Here is a 17,457-nt window from a genome sequence, read left to right on the forward strand (position 1 = left end):
ATATTGAATGGAAGGTGTGAGACAACTTAAATACCTCATAAGCCTCACAGTGATAGTCGATTATACATGCATTAAAAGCATCTATGAGGGTTAAATTATACAAAAAAATTTAAAATGGTACTCAAAATGTGCTTGCAATTTTGAGTCCCAATATATCATATGGCATTTAGTTAGATGAACCAACTCAACTATGATCACTTTGTATTGTATGTGGTTGATATATCCATATTCATCTATCATTGGTTTGGAAGTTTTGAAATATGTACTTAGCTAAGGTCTTGATATAATCAGTCTCTCATGGTAGCACAACATGTTGGAAACTAATGTTAATGTGCTTTGGTAACTAAGATTAGCAATGCATTCTTATAAATACTTATTCCAATGTTCTCTCTCTCTCTCTCTCTCTCTCTCTCTCTCTCTCTCTCTCTCAAACACACACAACTTAAGTGGCTAATTGTTCTACTAATGTATAAGATACACTCATATAATGTAAAAATTGGAAAAAATTTCCTTGCATCAAATCACGAATCATAATAAGTACATTAAACTATAATTCTATAGCTAATCCTATGATAAAATATACTCTAATAATTCTATCTTCGTCTTTAGCCTCGTATCTACCTCTCTATCTATCAACCTCATGTCTAGTTCATACTATTAGATTTAACTACACAATATGACCAATTGACACATCATGATATCTTTTTAAATGGGCAAATATGTCATGTTTTCCCAATTTTAGATTTTGTTTCAAGGATAAAAGGCATGTTTGAGAAATGGAGAAGATTTTTTAATTTTACATTTCTTTCATACTAGTGTGAAGTCCATAAAATATGGAGGGGTAAAATCTATACAATAAGTAGATACCATCCAAGTCCACTCAACCTTAATCAAAAACTAAATTAATTCAATTATATTTCGTATTATAATTTCACTAGTTAATAAGGTAAATACAAATAATTATATCATTAACTAGTTTCTAATTTACTTTTTTTTCGTATGTAAATTTTGAAAGTACATAATGTTTAAGTTAGAATTTGAGGATTTTTTATAGTGGGTTAACACGATTTTTTTTTGTGGCAAACCTTTGTGTTATCCCCATTTCACTATTTCATAGGAGGCCACTTTGGCAACCTGCAAAATGGTGAGATGTTTTGATATTTTGCGAGTTTCACTTTTTGTCGCTACTAAAATGGAGAAACTACTTAAACTCTTCAATTTCCTAGGGTTAACATTGTGTGTTATCCCATCCTATGGTTTCTTCTACTAATTGGAGGTAGCTACACCGAAACTGTAACTTTGAAAGATAAATTTACAAAGATTATCAATCTTAAAGATTGAGTGACAAGGGAAAAAGTATTCATTGTCTTTTTTGGCCCCCATTTAGCACAACATAGATAACTAATCTAATAATTTCTTAATGATCTTAAATATTCTATAGTGAGTTGACATGTCAAGTTGTCTACACCTAACCTTCATGTTATCCCTTTTAGGGTATATGACAACTATATGTGATGGGCTAAATGGGGGAAAATTAGACAAAAAATATTATATATTTAACTTGATAATTACATCTCACAAAATGAGATGCATTATTATATGAATATTACATCACAAATTCTATCATACATTGGAAAAAAAAAAACCCTCCTACAAAGTCTAGGATAATTATTGGGTATATATGTTAACACGTTAGGGATTTTGCAGTCAACCATCATGTTATCCTCATTATGATCTAAGAAAATTTCAATGGGCTCTCATAGTGGACTAATGTGTTAGGTTATCTTTGGTTACATTCATGTTATCCCATCTCACTATTTTGAGAGTATCAAAATGGTATCTTGGGAAATGGAAATTTTTTTCACTATTTTGTTTTGTTTCTATTTTTCCCTTAACAAAATGGTGGAACTAGTTAAGCTAATGCATGTGGCAAAGTTAAAATTGCATGCTATCCCATCTCATAATTTCTTCTACTGATTAGAGGTAGTTACACAACCAAAAATAGAAATTGTGAGATTAGATAATATGCAATGTTAACCCTACCACATGGAATAGCCTAACGAGTTTCACCATTTTGCTAGGGCCAAAAAGGGAACTTAGTGAAATAGAGAAAAGCTTCACAATTTAACAATCTACCACTTTGACCCTCTACAAAATAGCGAAATAGGACAATTTGAAGGTTAATAAAAATAACCTAATGCATTAATCAACTATGAAATATTTTAGCTCATTAAAAAAAAATTAGATTGCTTAGCTATGATGGGTTGAATGGGATTAAAAATATCCAATCCAAACTTACGGTATTTGTGAATAGGAGAAGGTACAACTTGCATGGAAGAAAGGGAGATAAATAAATACATGAAAGGAAATGAAGAGAAGTCTATATATAGAGAGAGAGAGGGGGGAGGGGGTTTTTAGTTGTATATCAGTTGATTTTACCTCCAATTAAAGGAGATTGTTGGTGCTATTTTACAAAAAAACCATTGGTTCTATTGTGTATATTGTAGAGTTATCCCCTTCCCCCTTCCCGTTACTCCTCTTTTCCTTTTCCTTTTCTGTAACATCACCTCTCTATCTCCACATCTCTCTCTAACATCGCATCTCTATATTAATGTTACAATATATATCTCTCTTTATTCTTTTCTATCTCCTGTTCTCCCTCCCTTCCATCTAAGGTTTTCTTCCTCCGTCATTCCTCTCTCCCAATATATCTCCCTCAAACTAGTCTCGTCCCTCTTCTCTATGCCAAGATAGATGGTACAATCGGTTGAGCGAGAATTTAAAGTGTTAGGGAGACAAGGGAAAGAGTGAGAGAGGGTGAAGATAGGGTGAAAGTGAAAAGAGGAGAAAGGGATTTTGGAGAAAAGAGTGAGAGTATGATAGGATAATGTTAGAGTCTTTTGATACCCCTTGGTAGTTTCCCTTCAGCGGTGAGCAAAACAACGTGAGTATGGACAACGGTTCAGGAGAAATACAGAAAAGGTTACAAGGGCTTGAGCTTTCTACAGAACTTCATGGAGAGGCAAAGAGCCCAGATGCAGATTTACCTGATTTGCGGTCAAAAGGCAACTGATTTTTTAAACAGGGCGACTGGAAAGGAGCAATCGCATGTTATACCGAATGTATAGACATTTCTCTTAAGAATAAAGAGGAACTCTGTAGCAAGGACGCCATGGACGAACTTGTGAATTGCCACTCTAACAGGGCAGAGGCATGGTTAAAGCTGGAGTAGGATGGGAAAGCCGTAGAAGACTGCGAGAAAGCCCTGGAACTTAATTCCACTCGCGCCGAATCCCTCTTTCGCAATGGCAGGGATTTTCCAGGACTCAGAGAGTACAACTTAGCATGTTCGTGCTTTCGACTGGCCCTAGAGCAGTCCCCAGATGCCAAGGAAATAAAGTTGCACATGGACAAATCGAAGAAGCTGAATGAAGAAAACGAGCAAGGTAAGTCTGATCTCTCCGCCTATTTCTGAACGGTTTCAGAGTGCAAAATAAGCAAGAGGTGGGTAGTTATATTGGTCCAGTGATTATAAAAAATTGCCTATCCATGGTCGAGGTTTGTTTGCTACCAAGGATGTTGAGATCGGAGACACTCTGCTTGTTGATGATGCGATTTTTATGAGTGGCTTTGTTGGTAAACAGATTTGTCACAATAAAATTTGCCCAATGGAGTGTGTGGCAAACCATTCAGAACAGTTGGATAAGCCCTTAGTATGCGGCCTTCTTTAGTGTTTAGAGGGGCAGCTCTCTCATATGATATAATTTTTGAAAGGATTTTCAAATAAAGAATCTAAAACTTCAAGGATCAAGAGAAAGTCATTCAGGACGAATGCATTACACGCCCTCACAACCTCATTCGGTAAACAAGATTTATAACAAAGGTGATCAAGGACTACGCTTGAGAGCAACCAGTATTACCAAGCACATTCATTATCATTCATAAACACTCGCATAGTACCATGAGAATGTCTACTACCATGTATAACAATTTTGATTTTAGAATAAGAAACCCAAAGCACATCTCATTTCATTTCCTTGCACCAAGAAGACGAAAGAGATTTTTAATTTCAGAAATAAAAAGTGTTGATACTTTCCATAATTTAGCTATAAATCAAAATTTTAGCATAGTGTTTCCTTATTTTTAAAACCAAAAAGCCATCTTTACAAAGCCCAAAAGAGCCCTTATATAGACATAGAGGTTAATAACTACCCCTCTGTGGTTAGTAATTACCTCCCAAATATGTGATTTGGGTGACATTAATTAACCTCAACAAAATTAACCTCAAAAGACAATAACCACTATTTGAAATGTATGGCTTGGAAGATGTCTTCAAAAGCTCGAATCATTGACTTGATATTTGTGAACCATGGTATAGTTGTAGTTCTTAATATTTAAAGAGAGTGCATTCCATTGTGAGAGTAACATCAAGAGTACTAGTGTTGATTATCATGCTATCAGTGCAATAATCATAGATAAGATAATTACTCCTTGCCCATTCAAGCTTTCCCTTCAATAAATCATCTAGAGTACTATGTGTTCTTTTGTTCCACCAATTTTGGGCACTTCTAGACCTGCAAAACCTTCAATTTCCTTTTCATGGGCACACTTCCACACTAAAATTTCTAAACAAAGCAACAAAGGACTTCCATTCCAATCTATTTTAACTTTTCCACCTTAAGTAGCCCAATTATCCCCATTCCATATAGTTGTGTATACTCCCATGGGTTGCTTTCTAGGAAATGCAATACCCTTATCTATATAATTCTTGTGTACTCTAATGAGTACATCATCTACATAAAATATGATGTAGTAGATGTTCCAGAAAATAAAGTATTTGTGATAATCTTGGCCAAGATCAAACCAAAGGTTTATATGCTCCCTTCTGCTGTCAATTACATCTGCAAATATATTCGTTTGCACAATGATTGGCTCTTCTGAAACATTCCCCAAAAACACAAAGTCCAGTTCATCATGGTTGGGCTAGTTTGAGGCCAAATAGAATGCAACCACTGTGCCAGTTGAGTTTCCAAGAATGAGTTTGATTTCCATTTCAATCTTTCCAAACATAATCATGTCATTGTAACCAAATCCTGACCTAGAATCTTGGGTCAAAATTAGCTCATTCTCCAATCCATCATTTAGAGTCTTAACACTGGCTAGTAACCATGTAATATAGAAATCTTTTCTAAAGTTCAATGTTTTGGCAGCTTTTGCTATCATCTCCTCCGTAGAACAAAACATCAAGTACATTAGATTAGTCCTTCACTAAAGATCCTCCTCGCACTCTTTACTTTGGTCACTATTGACTATCATCTTTAGTTGTAACTATGAATTGTCTGTTACAAACTTGGGTGTATTGGATTCTTTTATCCGAATGCTTACAATATCCTGTGCTTTGTAAGAAATGACTGAGGACACTATTTTCTCGTTTGAAAACTCTTCTATCGAGCTAAGGAGGGTAGGCGATGGGAAAGCCTCTATTACACTTTGCTTATGAATTCATGAAGAAGTTCCATCCACAATAACATGATGAAAGGTGGTTCCAATGCAGATTGTGCCTCCCTTAAACTCTATGACCCTGGTGCCTCCTCCCAATGCCCATTCTGAGCATAACCTCTGATCATCACATTTCAAGAAACCAAATCTCTAATAGGCATTTTGTCAGACACATTCCTTGCCTCTGACTGCACTTCGCCATGACAACTCTTAAGAGACCTTCTCTGTCAGCACCCTCAAGGTTGAAACATGGAGCTTGATTAAACCTTTGAAACACATGTCCTCTCGATAGGGAGTGTACTCCTTATGTTGAATGTGCGATCATGTAACCACTATATTACGATGGTCATTCAGTGATTGAAGCAGAGCTTTGACTCATTCATTGCAAAATTTTTGACTTTTCCAATGTCTTGCCTCTTATGTATGTGTCGCTGATTAACCATATATCCAACAATTTAAATACATGGCATGAGGTTGGTAATAGCCCATAGGCCTATTCACCTTTGTATCTTCATGTTAGTGGGAATGGTGCAAATGACCGACTTCCATAAGACACAACTTCATGTGAATTACAAGGAAAAATATTAGGTCAAAAGTGATTTTAACATGACTTCCAATTCACCACCAATCCACATCTTCTTAATCTTTCACAATACAAGGACACTGCAATGCTCACAACATTTATTTGGTTATCGCATAGCTTAGTTTCACCAGCCTACCCAATAGACATTTGAAAGCACAAAAATGGGAGGCTCTTCATAACTGTGGGTCTCAGTTTACTTCATGTCCAACCAGTGCAACCTGTTGTCTCTCTCTTTTGTTTGATTATACTAGTGACGTGCCCCAATGTTTTTGGGCATTTGTTTCTGCCACAAAGGTGAAGGTATTGAATTAAAATGATGTTGTAGAGGTGAAGTTCTAAGGAATGAATATTTTTCCAAGAAGATATTGATCCAATGCATATTCATGATCATCCTTTTTATGTAGTGGGAGAGGGCTTTAGTAATTATAATGCTCAAACAGATCTAGTCACTTGTTTTATTCTCTCTGACATCCATCTTTTCAAAAAAAAAGGCATTTACATATCTAACTTCTGATGGAGGAATTTCAAACAGGTTAGAGAAGTTTCAAACAGGTTAATAACCATTTCAAATAGGTTAATAACCATTTCAAAGAGGTTAAGGAATATGTGTTTTTGGAGAGGTTAATTAACCTACTCCAAAATGCATGTTTTGAAAGTTATCATTAACCTATTTGAGAGGTTAAGAAAAATGCAATTTTGGAGAGGTTAATTAACCTACTCCAAAATGCATGATTTGAAAGTTATTATGAACCTTTTGAGAGGTTAATGGTTAATGATAAACTTGAAAACATGTATTTTGGGTCTCTCCATTAACCTGCAATAACTTGAGGCTCATAAGTTATATTTTTAAAATCCCAAGTGCTGTGCAGAGCTGGGAACGAGTTGGAGACATGAAGATTTAGAAACTCACAAAGATTCAGAGATAAAATGACCAATTTAAAGCTTAAAACAAGGCGAGTTTCAAAAATTAACCATGACTCATAAAATTGAAACAATTTTATATAACCAGGCAATAGCTGGCTCTGTCTAGGGACAAGGACTGACAAGATCAAAGCTTGAATCCAGAATGAATAAAATAGTACCTTATCCATTGGCCTATAAAATAGAGTCACCCCAAAAGGAGATAAATCTAGGAAAAAGGGACTAAGCACAAGAAAAATGGGAACACAACCAATAAGAAAAGAAAAGGAAGGCACAAAAAAAACTCCTAGGTAGGATATGTACATGGTAGGAAACCCCTACCTTCAATAGCTCTAACGCCAAATGATTCATGAAAACCCATTAACTGGCTGGGGAAAATAAATACCATGGTGTACCAACATGTGAAAATTCTTTAAGCTTCCATGGGTTTGAGCATAAGTGTTCTCCTTGAATTCTGACTCTGAAATTCCTAGCACGCTTCACATCTCTAGATGAAAGAATATATCCAAATAACAAGGCTTCATAAAAAATCTCAGACTTCAAAATCAACTCTGGCTCTTGTGACATAGCATTGATAACTTCATTTTCAAAGAGTTGAAGTATAAGATTATCAAGTTTCAGAATGCATCCCTGATCTTCTCCTCTACTTGGCAAACCCTCTAGTTGAATTTTTACTAATCAATCATCATGAAGTCTTGAATTCATTTCTGACACTAGATACTCTTGATTTTCCATGGGCATGGTCATGGTTGAATCCTCTATAAAATTATTCCAACTAGGATGCACATCCTTATTATATTGAATCTTCTCATGATCCATTTCTTCTTCCTTATCTTCCAAAAGATCATCTTGAATTTTTAGGCACTTCTGAGTTACATGGATACCATCTTCAACAATGTTAGCCATAACTTCATTTTTCATCCCATTAATATTAAAATTTCCCATCTAAAGGGTCTTTTTATGCTTAAGACAAGAAGATACCAAACTTTGTATTGGATTTCCTTCATACAATCTATGACATGAAGCAATCTCTGGAGTTATAGCCATTGAACCTTGTCCTTGAACACCTATTTGAGAAGTATCAATAGAAATGCCTTCCTCTAGAAACAAAGGATTAAAGTAGACACTTTCTTTGAGCACAAACTTGGGATAAAAACATCATTAGAGTTGCCTTCATTAGATTCTTCCATGAGATCACTTGCTAACTCATTACTCATTTGATCATCGTTATTCTCCTCATAAAATCTCTTAGAAATGGAATCTCCTATTTGATGAGAAGGCTCAAAAAGAGGATTTCTTTGTCCTTCGAATGATCCATAGGATTTTAATTCCACTTCCATTGGATTAGAGGAACTTGTTTCCATATTCATACAAATTTGATTTTCAATATGTTCAATGACATTCATGTCCTTATGAATCATTGCTCTTTCTCCAAGACATCTTTCATGGAATGTGAAAGGTTGACATTCTTGTTGCATGCATGATAAGGAATGAAGGCTAGACGATTCATCTTATTCTCCTTGAAGCTAATTTTTAGCTTTTTCATCAACCAATCTTTAAATCACAAGTTCAGTTCATCAATGTCATCAAATGTAAAAGTCTCCATTTGCTCAAGGAAATTAGATATTTGTAGAAGTTCATTGGTGCTTTTATCTCCGTCAATGGTAGTGGTTTCAGATTGTGCCATAACATCTGAAGTATGAATGTCATCAATAGATTCATCATCTTCAATGATCATCAAAGGATGATTAGGAAGATTTTCTCCACATAGGACGTCATCATCTAAAGCATCAAGGCACCAAGTAGGAATAAAAGCAATATGAAATTCACCTTGATCCACATTTTCCTCATCTTCAATCATTTGTTGTGTAGTTTCTTGAGATTTTGATATTTCTTTTTCTTTCTCATTAGGATTGAGATGATTGAATAATTTCTCATGGATTTTTAAATCTTAATATGCATGCCTTCATACATTAGCAAACCCTTCTTCTCCTATAGACTCTATTCCTCGACCATCTCCTTGATTAGACAGAGAACCTTTATCTTCTTTCATGCATGAAGATTTAGATGAGACATTTGGATCTAGTGATGTTCTCTTATCAAGAAAATAATTCTTGCATGGGTCTTCTTTCTCAAGTTCTTGCAATGTTTCACTTGTAAAGAAGGATGTACTTTGTTAGGATCTAGGTGTGCATTTTCATAGATGCTTTTTAAAAATTCAACCTGATTGGGATAAATGGAAGTATGACTTTGATGAGGAATAGGTGCAAGCATGGGGACACCTTTTTGACCACCATTATCCATCTTTGATTGAAAAGAATCACTTTTATTATCAAGTTCTTCCTTATGCTCACATGTGGAACTTCCTTCTAAAAATGATTTGGGTCTGTGAGAGAAAAACTGATTATCTTTACCATCGTCTTCATCTATCTTTTGCAAAGTCTTGAGCAAATATGGATGAATCCCTCCTAGGTCTAGTTTCTGTCCACCATAGAAACTTTTCAAGAAGCTTTCCTACTTAGGATCAATATGATTTTATTGAGATACAGCTGGATGAGGGACATTTTTAGTATTCTTCATTGCTGACTTAGATGAAACACATTTTTCAGCAAAGCCTTCTTTATCTTTATATGCTGAATCTTTTTCAAAAAAGAATCCTTGATCATGAAAAATAAAACCATAATCCTTTCCATCCTCTTCCTCAATCTTTTGAAAAACTTGAAGTAAGTGGGGATGAACCGTTTTAGGATCCAGCCTCCTACCGCCATAGAAATTCTTCAAGAATTCAACTTGTAGAGGCTCATCAGGAATCTGTTTCTTAGGATATTGAAAGTATTCATCATCACTATCACTATCACTATCACTTTTAACTTTTTTCTTGTACCAAACCTTGATTTTGAATTACCACTTTCAAATAGAGTCACCGATAATTAATTTTTAAAATAGAGTCGCCAACCTTCATTCTAGGGAAGGTACCTTTTATCAACCATGTTACCGATTATTGTTCACTTGGTTTTGGTTATGACCAAGATTTTTCTTGTTTCTTCTTAGGATAACTACTATTCATTCAACAACTATAATGTTTAGACCAATAGAAGCTCTTCGTAAGATTTCCCTGAACTCTTCTTATTCTTTAAGAACTTGATTTACTTGATGGTATTGTTGTGGACTTCATCTACACCTCCAAGCTAGAGTGTTCAAGTCTAAAATAATATCCTCCTGGGTGTCTTGGAAGCCAAGGTTTGGTTAGAGAATGTCATGTCCCCTTTTCAAATCATTAAAAATAATAATCTTTACTAAGGCAGGCAGGCCCAAAAAAGGTCAAGTTTCAGAAAAAGGGGATAATCTTTGGAAACTAATGGACTAATAAATGAAAATTATTATTAAAATATGTTTTATTAACCCCTCTTGGATGTGAGTTAGGGTTATAACCTCTTTTAAGGGGTTTGGAGGCATTTTGGGCTCATTGGAGAACTTAATTTTTGCGCATTGCTTTGTTGTTCTTCAGAGGCTGCCAAACCTGTGGAGAAGGAGACCCAAGAATGAGAGTTTGTAGTTTTCTAGGAAGGCTAAGGATGGGAGTTTGAAGCCATTCCATGTGCATGCTCATGCAGAGTTTGCCTTTGTGCTGAACAGTGCAGATTTGTGGGTTTTTGAGTGTGTTTTTTTGTAAGAGTTTGGTGTTTCCGGTTGAGTATTTCATATTAGTTTGGGTTGCTGCTGTATATCAGACATTAAGATGTTAAAATAGAGCTAAATATATGTATTTTTATATGATTATACTTTTGTGATAGATTATTAGTTTTTTGTGGTGTTTCTGGCTATTTTGTGTTGTTTTCGGGAGTTCGATGAGCATTATTTTTGTCCTTCATTTGGGAGTTGTTGTGTAAATGATATACAGATCTGGAAATATCATTTTGTACGCTGTTATGCTTTTGAAATTTCTATAGAAATGTCCACTTTCATATTTATTAATAATATGTGAAGTTGTGAAGTTTTTGGCACTATTTTTGGCATACCCGATTTGGGGTTTATTGAGAAATTAGTGGATCTTTGAAATATTGGTTGTTTGATCTTAAAGATCTAATTAGAGGCTTGAAATATCATATAAAATCAAAAAAGGGACATTTTAGTGGTATCAGAGCTATGATCTTGCTAGCCTAAGGGTTTGTAGAAGTTTGCATGTCAGTTTTGACAACTACCCAAATCTTGCATGTCATAATTTATGGTTGCATGTTACTTCTAATTAGCTGCATGTCAAAATTTATGGTTGCATGCTACTTCTAATCATTTGCATGTTAGTTCTTGGTGAATTTTGTGGTTGCATGTTGTTTCTAATCAGCTGCATGTCAAAATTTATGGTTGCATGCAACTAAGTGAAAGAGAAAAAAGATATTTGCAGCGAGAAAAGAATAAAGAAATTTTGATCAAACCTCCAGTTGAAAGTAAAAGTACAAAATCCAAGGAAGGGAAAAGTATGGCTGATTTAGATGAGATGGAAAATAAATTCTTCCAAGACATCCAAAATACTCAGAAGCAAACAGTGGATTATTTGGTAGAAACTAGAGAGGCTTTGCGAATATTGACAGAAAAACTGCAAGGAGTTGCATCTATTAATGAGAAAGGGAGCATTTCAGAGGAGCCAAGAAATCTGAAATCCACACCATCTATATCAAAAAAAGCTTTTTTCTTGCCTGCAGATGAGCCACCAGTACCGAATCCAACCCTTAATCCCGTGGAAGAGGTTACAGGTAACTTGATTGCATTAAGAGCTACTTATAATGGCTTAGATGATGACTTTCGCAGTTCGGTTCCTTTAAGAGAATATGTGGATATGATGAACACTTTGATGCCCAAGAAAGAGAATAGGAGGGAGCATGACATAAGTGGAAGAGAGCTCAAAAATAAAATAAGCAAGTTTACAGCACCTACTTTTGATGGAACAAATAAAATTTCAGCTAGAGCATGGCTACAAAAATTACAGACTTTCTTCACACTTAACACCATGAAGGAGAGTGATGCTGTTCAATTTGCAAGTCTACACTTGGAAGATGTAGCCTATGATTGGTGGTATCATGGAATGACTACTCAAGGTCATGATCAGGTAACTACATTTGATGATTTCAGTCAAAGAGTGATAGATAGATTTGACCTCAAGGATGATGAAGAGTACTTTAAAGAATTGTCAAAGTTGAAGCAAACCAAATTAGTTAATGAGTATATAGAAGAGTTTCAAAAAGTGGCTGTTATGGTACCTAATATGAGTGAAAAGAGGATTGTTTATCTTTTTCTTGATGGCTTAGAAGATTTTGTTAAGGGTTTGGTTAAGGCTTTCTCACCCTCAACCTTACAGGAAGCTATCAAAAGAAGCTTGCAACTTGAAACTTGCGTGCCTATGAAACCAGTCACTAATCAAAAACCACCAAATCTTTGGCAACATAAGGGAAATTTTCAGAAAAAGACTTTCCCAACACTACCACCAAAAGATGTGATAAATGTGGCAAAAAAAAAGGTAGATGAAGAGGCTAGGAGTGAATTACAAAGGAAAAAGCTTTGTTTTACTTGTAGAGAACCATGGGTTCCAGGACACAGATGTTTGGGAAAAAGTCAAGTGCACTATATTGAAGTTGCTTCAGAATCTGATTCAGATGAGCGTGAGGAATTTCATTACACTAAGGAGTGTAATACCCCAAAATTGGCTCATTGCCATTTAAACCAATTCTGGTCTATTTTTGATCAATCCTAAGACCTATTCTAATAGACAATCCTTATTCGGCTACTCACTACTTGACTTAATTGTTAGATGCAGAAAACCCAAATCTACATTCATCATACTCTTTATTTAATTCCTATAGTATTGACTCATATTAGTCACATTAAACCTATTGATTAATATTTAATTTAATTACTGAGTATTTATACTTTAATCAAATTAAATCATATCCTAAGGCTAATGTACTATGGAATTAAATTTATTAAATTTAATAAATGTGCCTATTTTAATTAATTAAACAAAATTATTTAATTAAATAGAGAAAGCTATTTCTAATTAATTAAATGAAGTTATTTAATTAAATGAGAAATCATTCCTAATTAATTAAATGAAGTTATTTAATTAAATGAGAAAAGCATCTTTTATTAATTAAATAAAATTATTTAATTAAATGAAAAAGGTAATTACGAGAGCATATCCCATTTTATTAAATTAAATTTGGAAGAGAATCTATGATGCATCATAAGATTCCTCAACCCACTTAAAACCAAGAATCTATGATGAGTAAGTCAAACAGGGACATGTGTAAGAGTTAATAATGACTTCAATCCTCATCGTTGATTGAAATCAATCTCAACCGTTGATGGATTCTAGGAAAGTCTATTTAAGAGACCCTCCTCCCTTCATTTCAAAAAAGGATGAATTGATTTGCTATCAGATTGCTGTTGAAATTCATGCTCACTTACATTTCTTGCATGCATTCTCATTCTTAGTTTGATCTCATTTTAGTTTAATCATGCATATGCTTAATCTAGTTTACTTTATTTGTTCTTATATTACATTGCATCTTTCATTCTAGATTAATCTGCATTCTCATATAGATTAGTCATACTTTCATACAAATCCTTCATTCTTAGAGGGTCTGGTTGCTTAAACACCTCGAATCTGAGGATATCTGATAAGAAATTTCCTTTGTATAGAAGGCAACAGGTCGCTTTCCAGGGCTGATTTTCGGATGAACAATTCAATGTTCATTCCAAGATGAATCCGCATACAATGACCGTGTTGAAGTGTCTATGAGGTTCAGAGGCCCACATTTAATAGGTACATTTTTGGTGCCCACCGTGGGGCAACCCACCTTTGCTTGCTAGTTTTTGTGCAGATCTGTTTGCAGACTCAAAGAAACCCTAGATTTGAAAGATTTGCTCATATTTTTCAAACGCATCCATTTTTTGATCTAAATTTTTTTTTGCAGGTCGGAAATATATCCAAAAAGCTTTGGTCCAATTTTCAGACTTTTCTGAAACGTTTTCGAGCTTTTATGATATTTTCTTCATTTTTAATAAAAAATCATTTTTAGGCATAAATCAGCACATTTTTCAGAAACATTTATACTTTCAAAAAGCTATAGGAATTTTAGGTAGAGTTGGTTCTTTGTGTTTCAATTTTAGAGGTCATTTTATGGGTCAATAATTCGATTTGCAAAAACTGGTCTGTTTTGACAAAACAGCTCCCTAGGGCACAAATTAAAAAATCTTTTCAAAAATTTTGCATTTTTGGAAAGCTCTCTAATTTTTCATAAGGGTTAAATTTTTTTATTTTGAGTTTTGGATCCGAATTCATATCATGTAGATCTTATCTTTATGACTAAGTCAAAAATCAATTGAAATAAAAAAAGGCATTGAATGAATAGTTTGCATTTCATTTTTACAATGAATCAATGCATAATGTGGGCTTTCATTTGGGTTACTTGCTGATTATCATCACTCTTAAAAATTATTTTTTCAGATCTAACTTTGATTTTGCATGAGTTCACATATATTGCATTCATGAGTTTGTTGCTTTGTTCATTGCGAGCGAGCGATCAAGTGTAAATGAAAGGTAGAACAAAGAAAAGACACATTGTGAGGATTACTAGGTAATTTTTTTTTGACTAATAACACTTCATTTGGAGCTAAAATGAACATCTCTTGTGTCAAGCTTGTGTGTGTATTTCCTTTCATGTTCTCATTTTACAACACATGCATAATTTGATACTAGGTTGTGATCACAAGTAGGCTTAGTTACTTGTGATAGATCTAATTAGCTATCTTTGGTTATTGGAATCACTAATCCACCGGCCCCTCATTCCACCCTGTGGTTGCAAGCTTAGCACCACATTAAATAGGGGAGGGGTCTACAGGACATAAGCGTTAAATGTTCCACTAGGCAACCCTTTTGTGCTTTTTAGAACTCACTAGTTTCTGAGTTGTGGACTCGTTTTGGCTTGTGTGAGGGGTTAAATGTTCCACATCTTTGGACTCACCTCGCATTAGTTAAAGTGTTAAGTGCACCACCTTGTGCTCTTTGGTTACTTTTGGATAGATTTGCTTTCGGGAATTAACATCTGTACACACATAGTAATTAGGCCTCATGAAAACTATTCGTGGATCTTGAGAGAGTGGGTTCCTAGTGAAACTCCTCTCTATGACAGATTCCTTGTAGGTGGGGAGGATACTTTGAGCATCTCGCAGATAGATGAATCTTCAACTTGTTGATTGAGGCATCCTTTCTTCGGAGAGGTTGATAGATCACTGGGAGTTGATATCATAGATCTTTAAGAGATACTCTTAGTTTAGCGTGTCAGATTAATCTATTAGCTTTGATTGGGCTAAAAGTGAAAAGGTGTCAAAACCTTGAATCTGGAAGCTAAGTCCCCTTGTGGTACACTATTATGAGTCGGTAACCTTTAGAGAGGGTTAACCGTAGCAGATAATCCCTCTATAGGGAAAATTACGTTGACGGAACCTCAAGCGGTAATAGCCATTTTTGCCATGGTAGTGACAACCGCTATATAAATGTCCCTATGGAAGAAATCTCCACGAGTGTGGTTCGTTGTGGATTGTCAGATCTCCCCAGTAGCTCTTGAAGATTAAGTTCTCAGACTGTGTCAAAACCTCGATGTGCCAAGATTGGAGGTCACCCCTGTGAGTCATAAAAATTGCATAGTCAAACCATTACTAAAAACCTTAGAGAGGCCAAACTTTTTCATTTTCTAGGAATGTATGCAATGATTGCAAAACTCTTTGAAAACATACACAATTAGCTCTCTTACAGATTAGCACAAACTAAGTCAGTTGATTGTTCATGCACAAGGTTGCTTTTTCCCTTGCTCATTGTTTTTAGACGTGCTTGATATCACCTGTTTGCTATTGTACGTGCCTGTTTATCTACCTGGTTATTGCAATAAATCAACAATTTGTCCAAAACTATCTGAAATCTTCAAAGTCTTTTCAAAATCCAGTTCAGTTGTCAGTCTGCTTTCCATTTTCGCACACAATTTGCAAACTTTTGTGCGAATACTTGTTTTCCTACTACTTCTTCACATAGCTTTGTCCAAGTTCTCATGCAAACAGTTGCACATCATCATGTGAGATCTTTATGCTATCCAAGTTAACCTTGCACTACTTTGTGTGGCCTATAGCACATCCTCGTGTGAAATCTTTATGCTATCTTGAGTCTTTGCATGGCCCTGTGTACTTTCTCATGTGCTTCTTAGAGGATCTTCATGTGAAATCTTGAGTCTAAACTATCAAGTTAGTCTGTTAGAGCTATCTGTGCTCTGTACCAAGTCTATTTCTTGCATCAGTTTACTGCTTCTCTATTTGAAAACAGTCTCAAATAGTGGCATCCTTCTTAGCTAATGACTTGTGATCCATACTTTAACTAGTCTTGTCTCTCAGTTATCTTGCTCTTTTCCTTTAGTTCTTGTTGTACTCTGTGTTATGATAGTCATAATCTTTGGCTGTTCTAGCCTTCAAATTAGACTATTCATGCCTTAGTATACAACACTCTTATCTTGTCCCATTGAGACTAAGTTCTAGTGTGGTCCTTGTCTAAGCTTCTGCTTTTTGTCATTGTCTATGACTGTGGCAACTTGACTTATGTTCTAAAACTTGGCTGCCACTACTTGAAACATAGTACATCAAAATGGCTAAAAACCAATGTGCTAAATCCAATATTCCTAGTGAGGAAGAAGGGATTCTAATTACAAACATGAAGAAACAAATTGAAACGATAAGTGTTCAATTTCAAATACTAAAAGAAGAGAAAAACATATCATCGAACAAATTCTCTTTGAGAGAAATTTTCCCTTTCTCCTATGACAACCAAAAATCCAATTCTTGTAATCTTGAATCCAAGACATCTGAAAACACCTCACATACACCAAAAAATCTAGGAATATCTTTGAAAACAAACCTTGGGAACCTAAACCAAAGCGTGATTTCACACTTTTGAAAAAATCTTATGAATTAATCTTGGAAGAACTTCTTGAAGAAAAACTCATTACTTTACCTAAGCTCACTTTGGTAGGAGTTTCCTTTATGAGTAGCTATTGTGTCTATCATAGACATAATTTACATAAAACTTCCCATTGTAAGGAGCTGAAAAAAAGGATCCAAGATCTCTTTGACAATGGTATAATTCAAAAATCTAAGCTCTCAACTACTAAAGATTATACTCTCCAGAAGGATCAACCTCTTGAAACCATGTCTAATGACGGTTCAAACACAACTTCTACTTCCTCCAACAGACACCCCCTTTCTCAATTGTCCAATCTTTCCAACACATATTCACCAAAAGAACTCACTACTCCCCCAGTTGACTATGTGTACCCTCAAGGACCACCTTTAAAGGAAACTCAAGCTAATCTTGACTTAGCTGCAAACCTCTCCCATACTACACAAAGCAAGAATCCAAA

General features: G+C 35.0%; 1 pseudogene; it reads right to left on the reverse strand.

The window, feature by feature from the left end:
* Positions 1-4,387: 4,387 nt before the first annotated feature.
* On the reverse strand, positions 4,388-5,223 carry LOC149536589 (putative xyloglucan endotransglucosylase/hydrolase protein 10 pseudogene; annotated as a pseudogene).
* Between the last annotated feature and the right edge of the window lie 12,234 nt (positions 5,224-17,457).

This window comes from Cupressus sempervirens, chromosome 10 (assembly GCF_028749045.1).
Source record: "Cupressus sempervirens isolate cs-2001-9-10 chromosome 10, ASM2874904v1, whole genome shotgun sequence".
Lineage (NCBI taxonomy): Eukaryota > Viridiplantae > Streptophyta > Pinopsida > Cupressales > Cupressaceae > Cupressus > Cupressus sempervirens.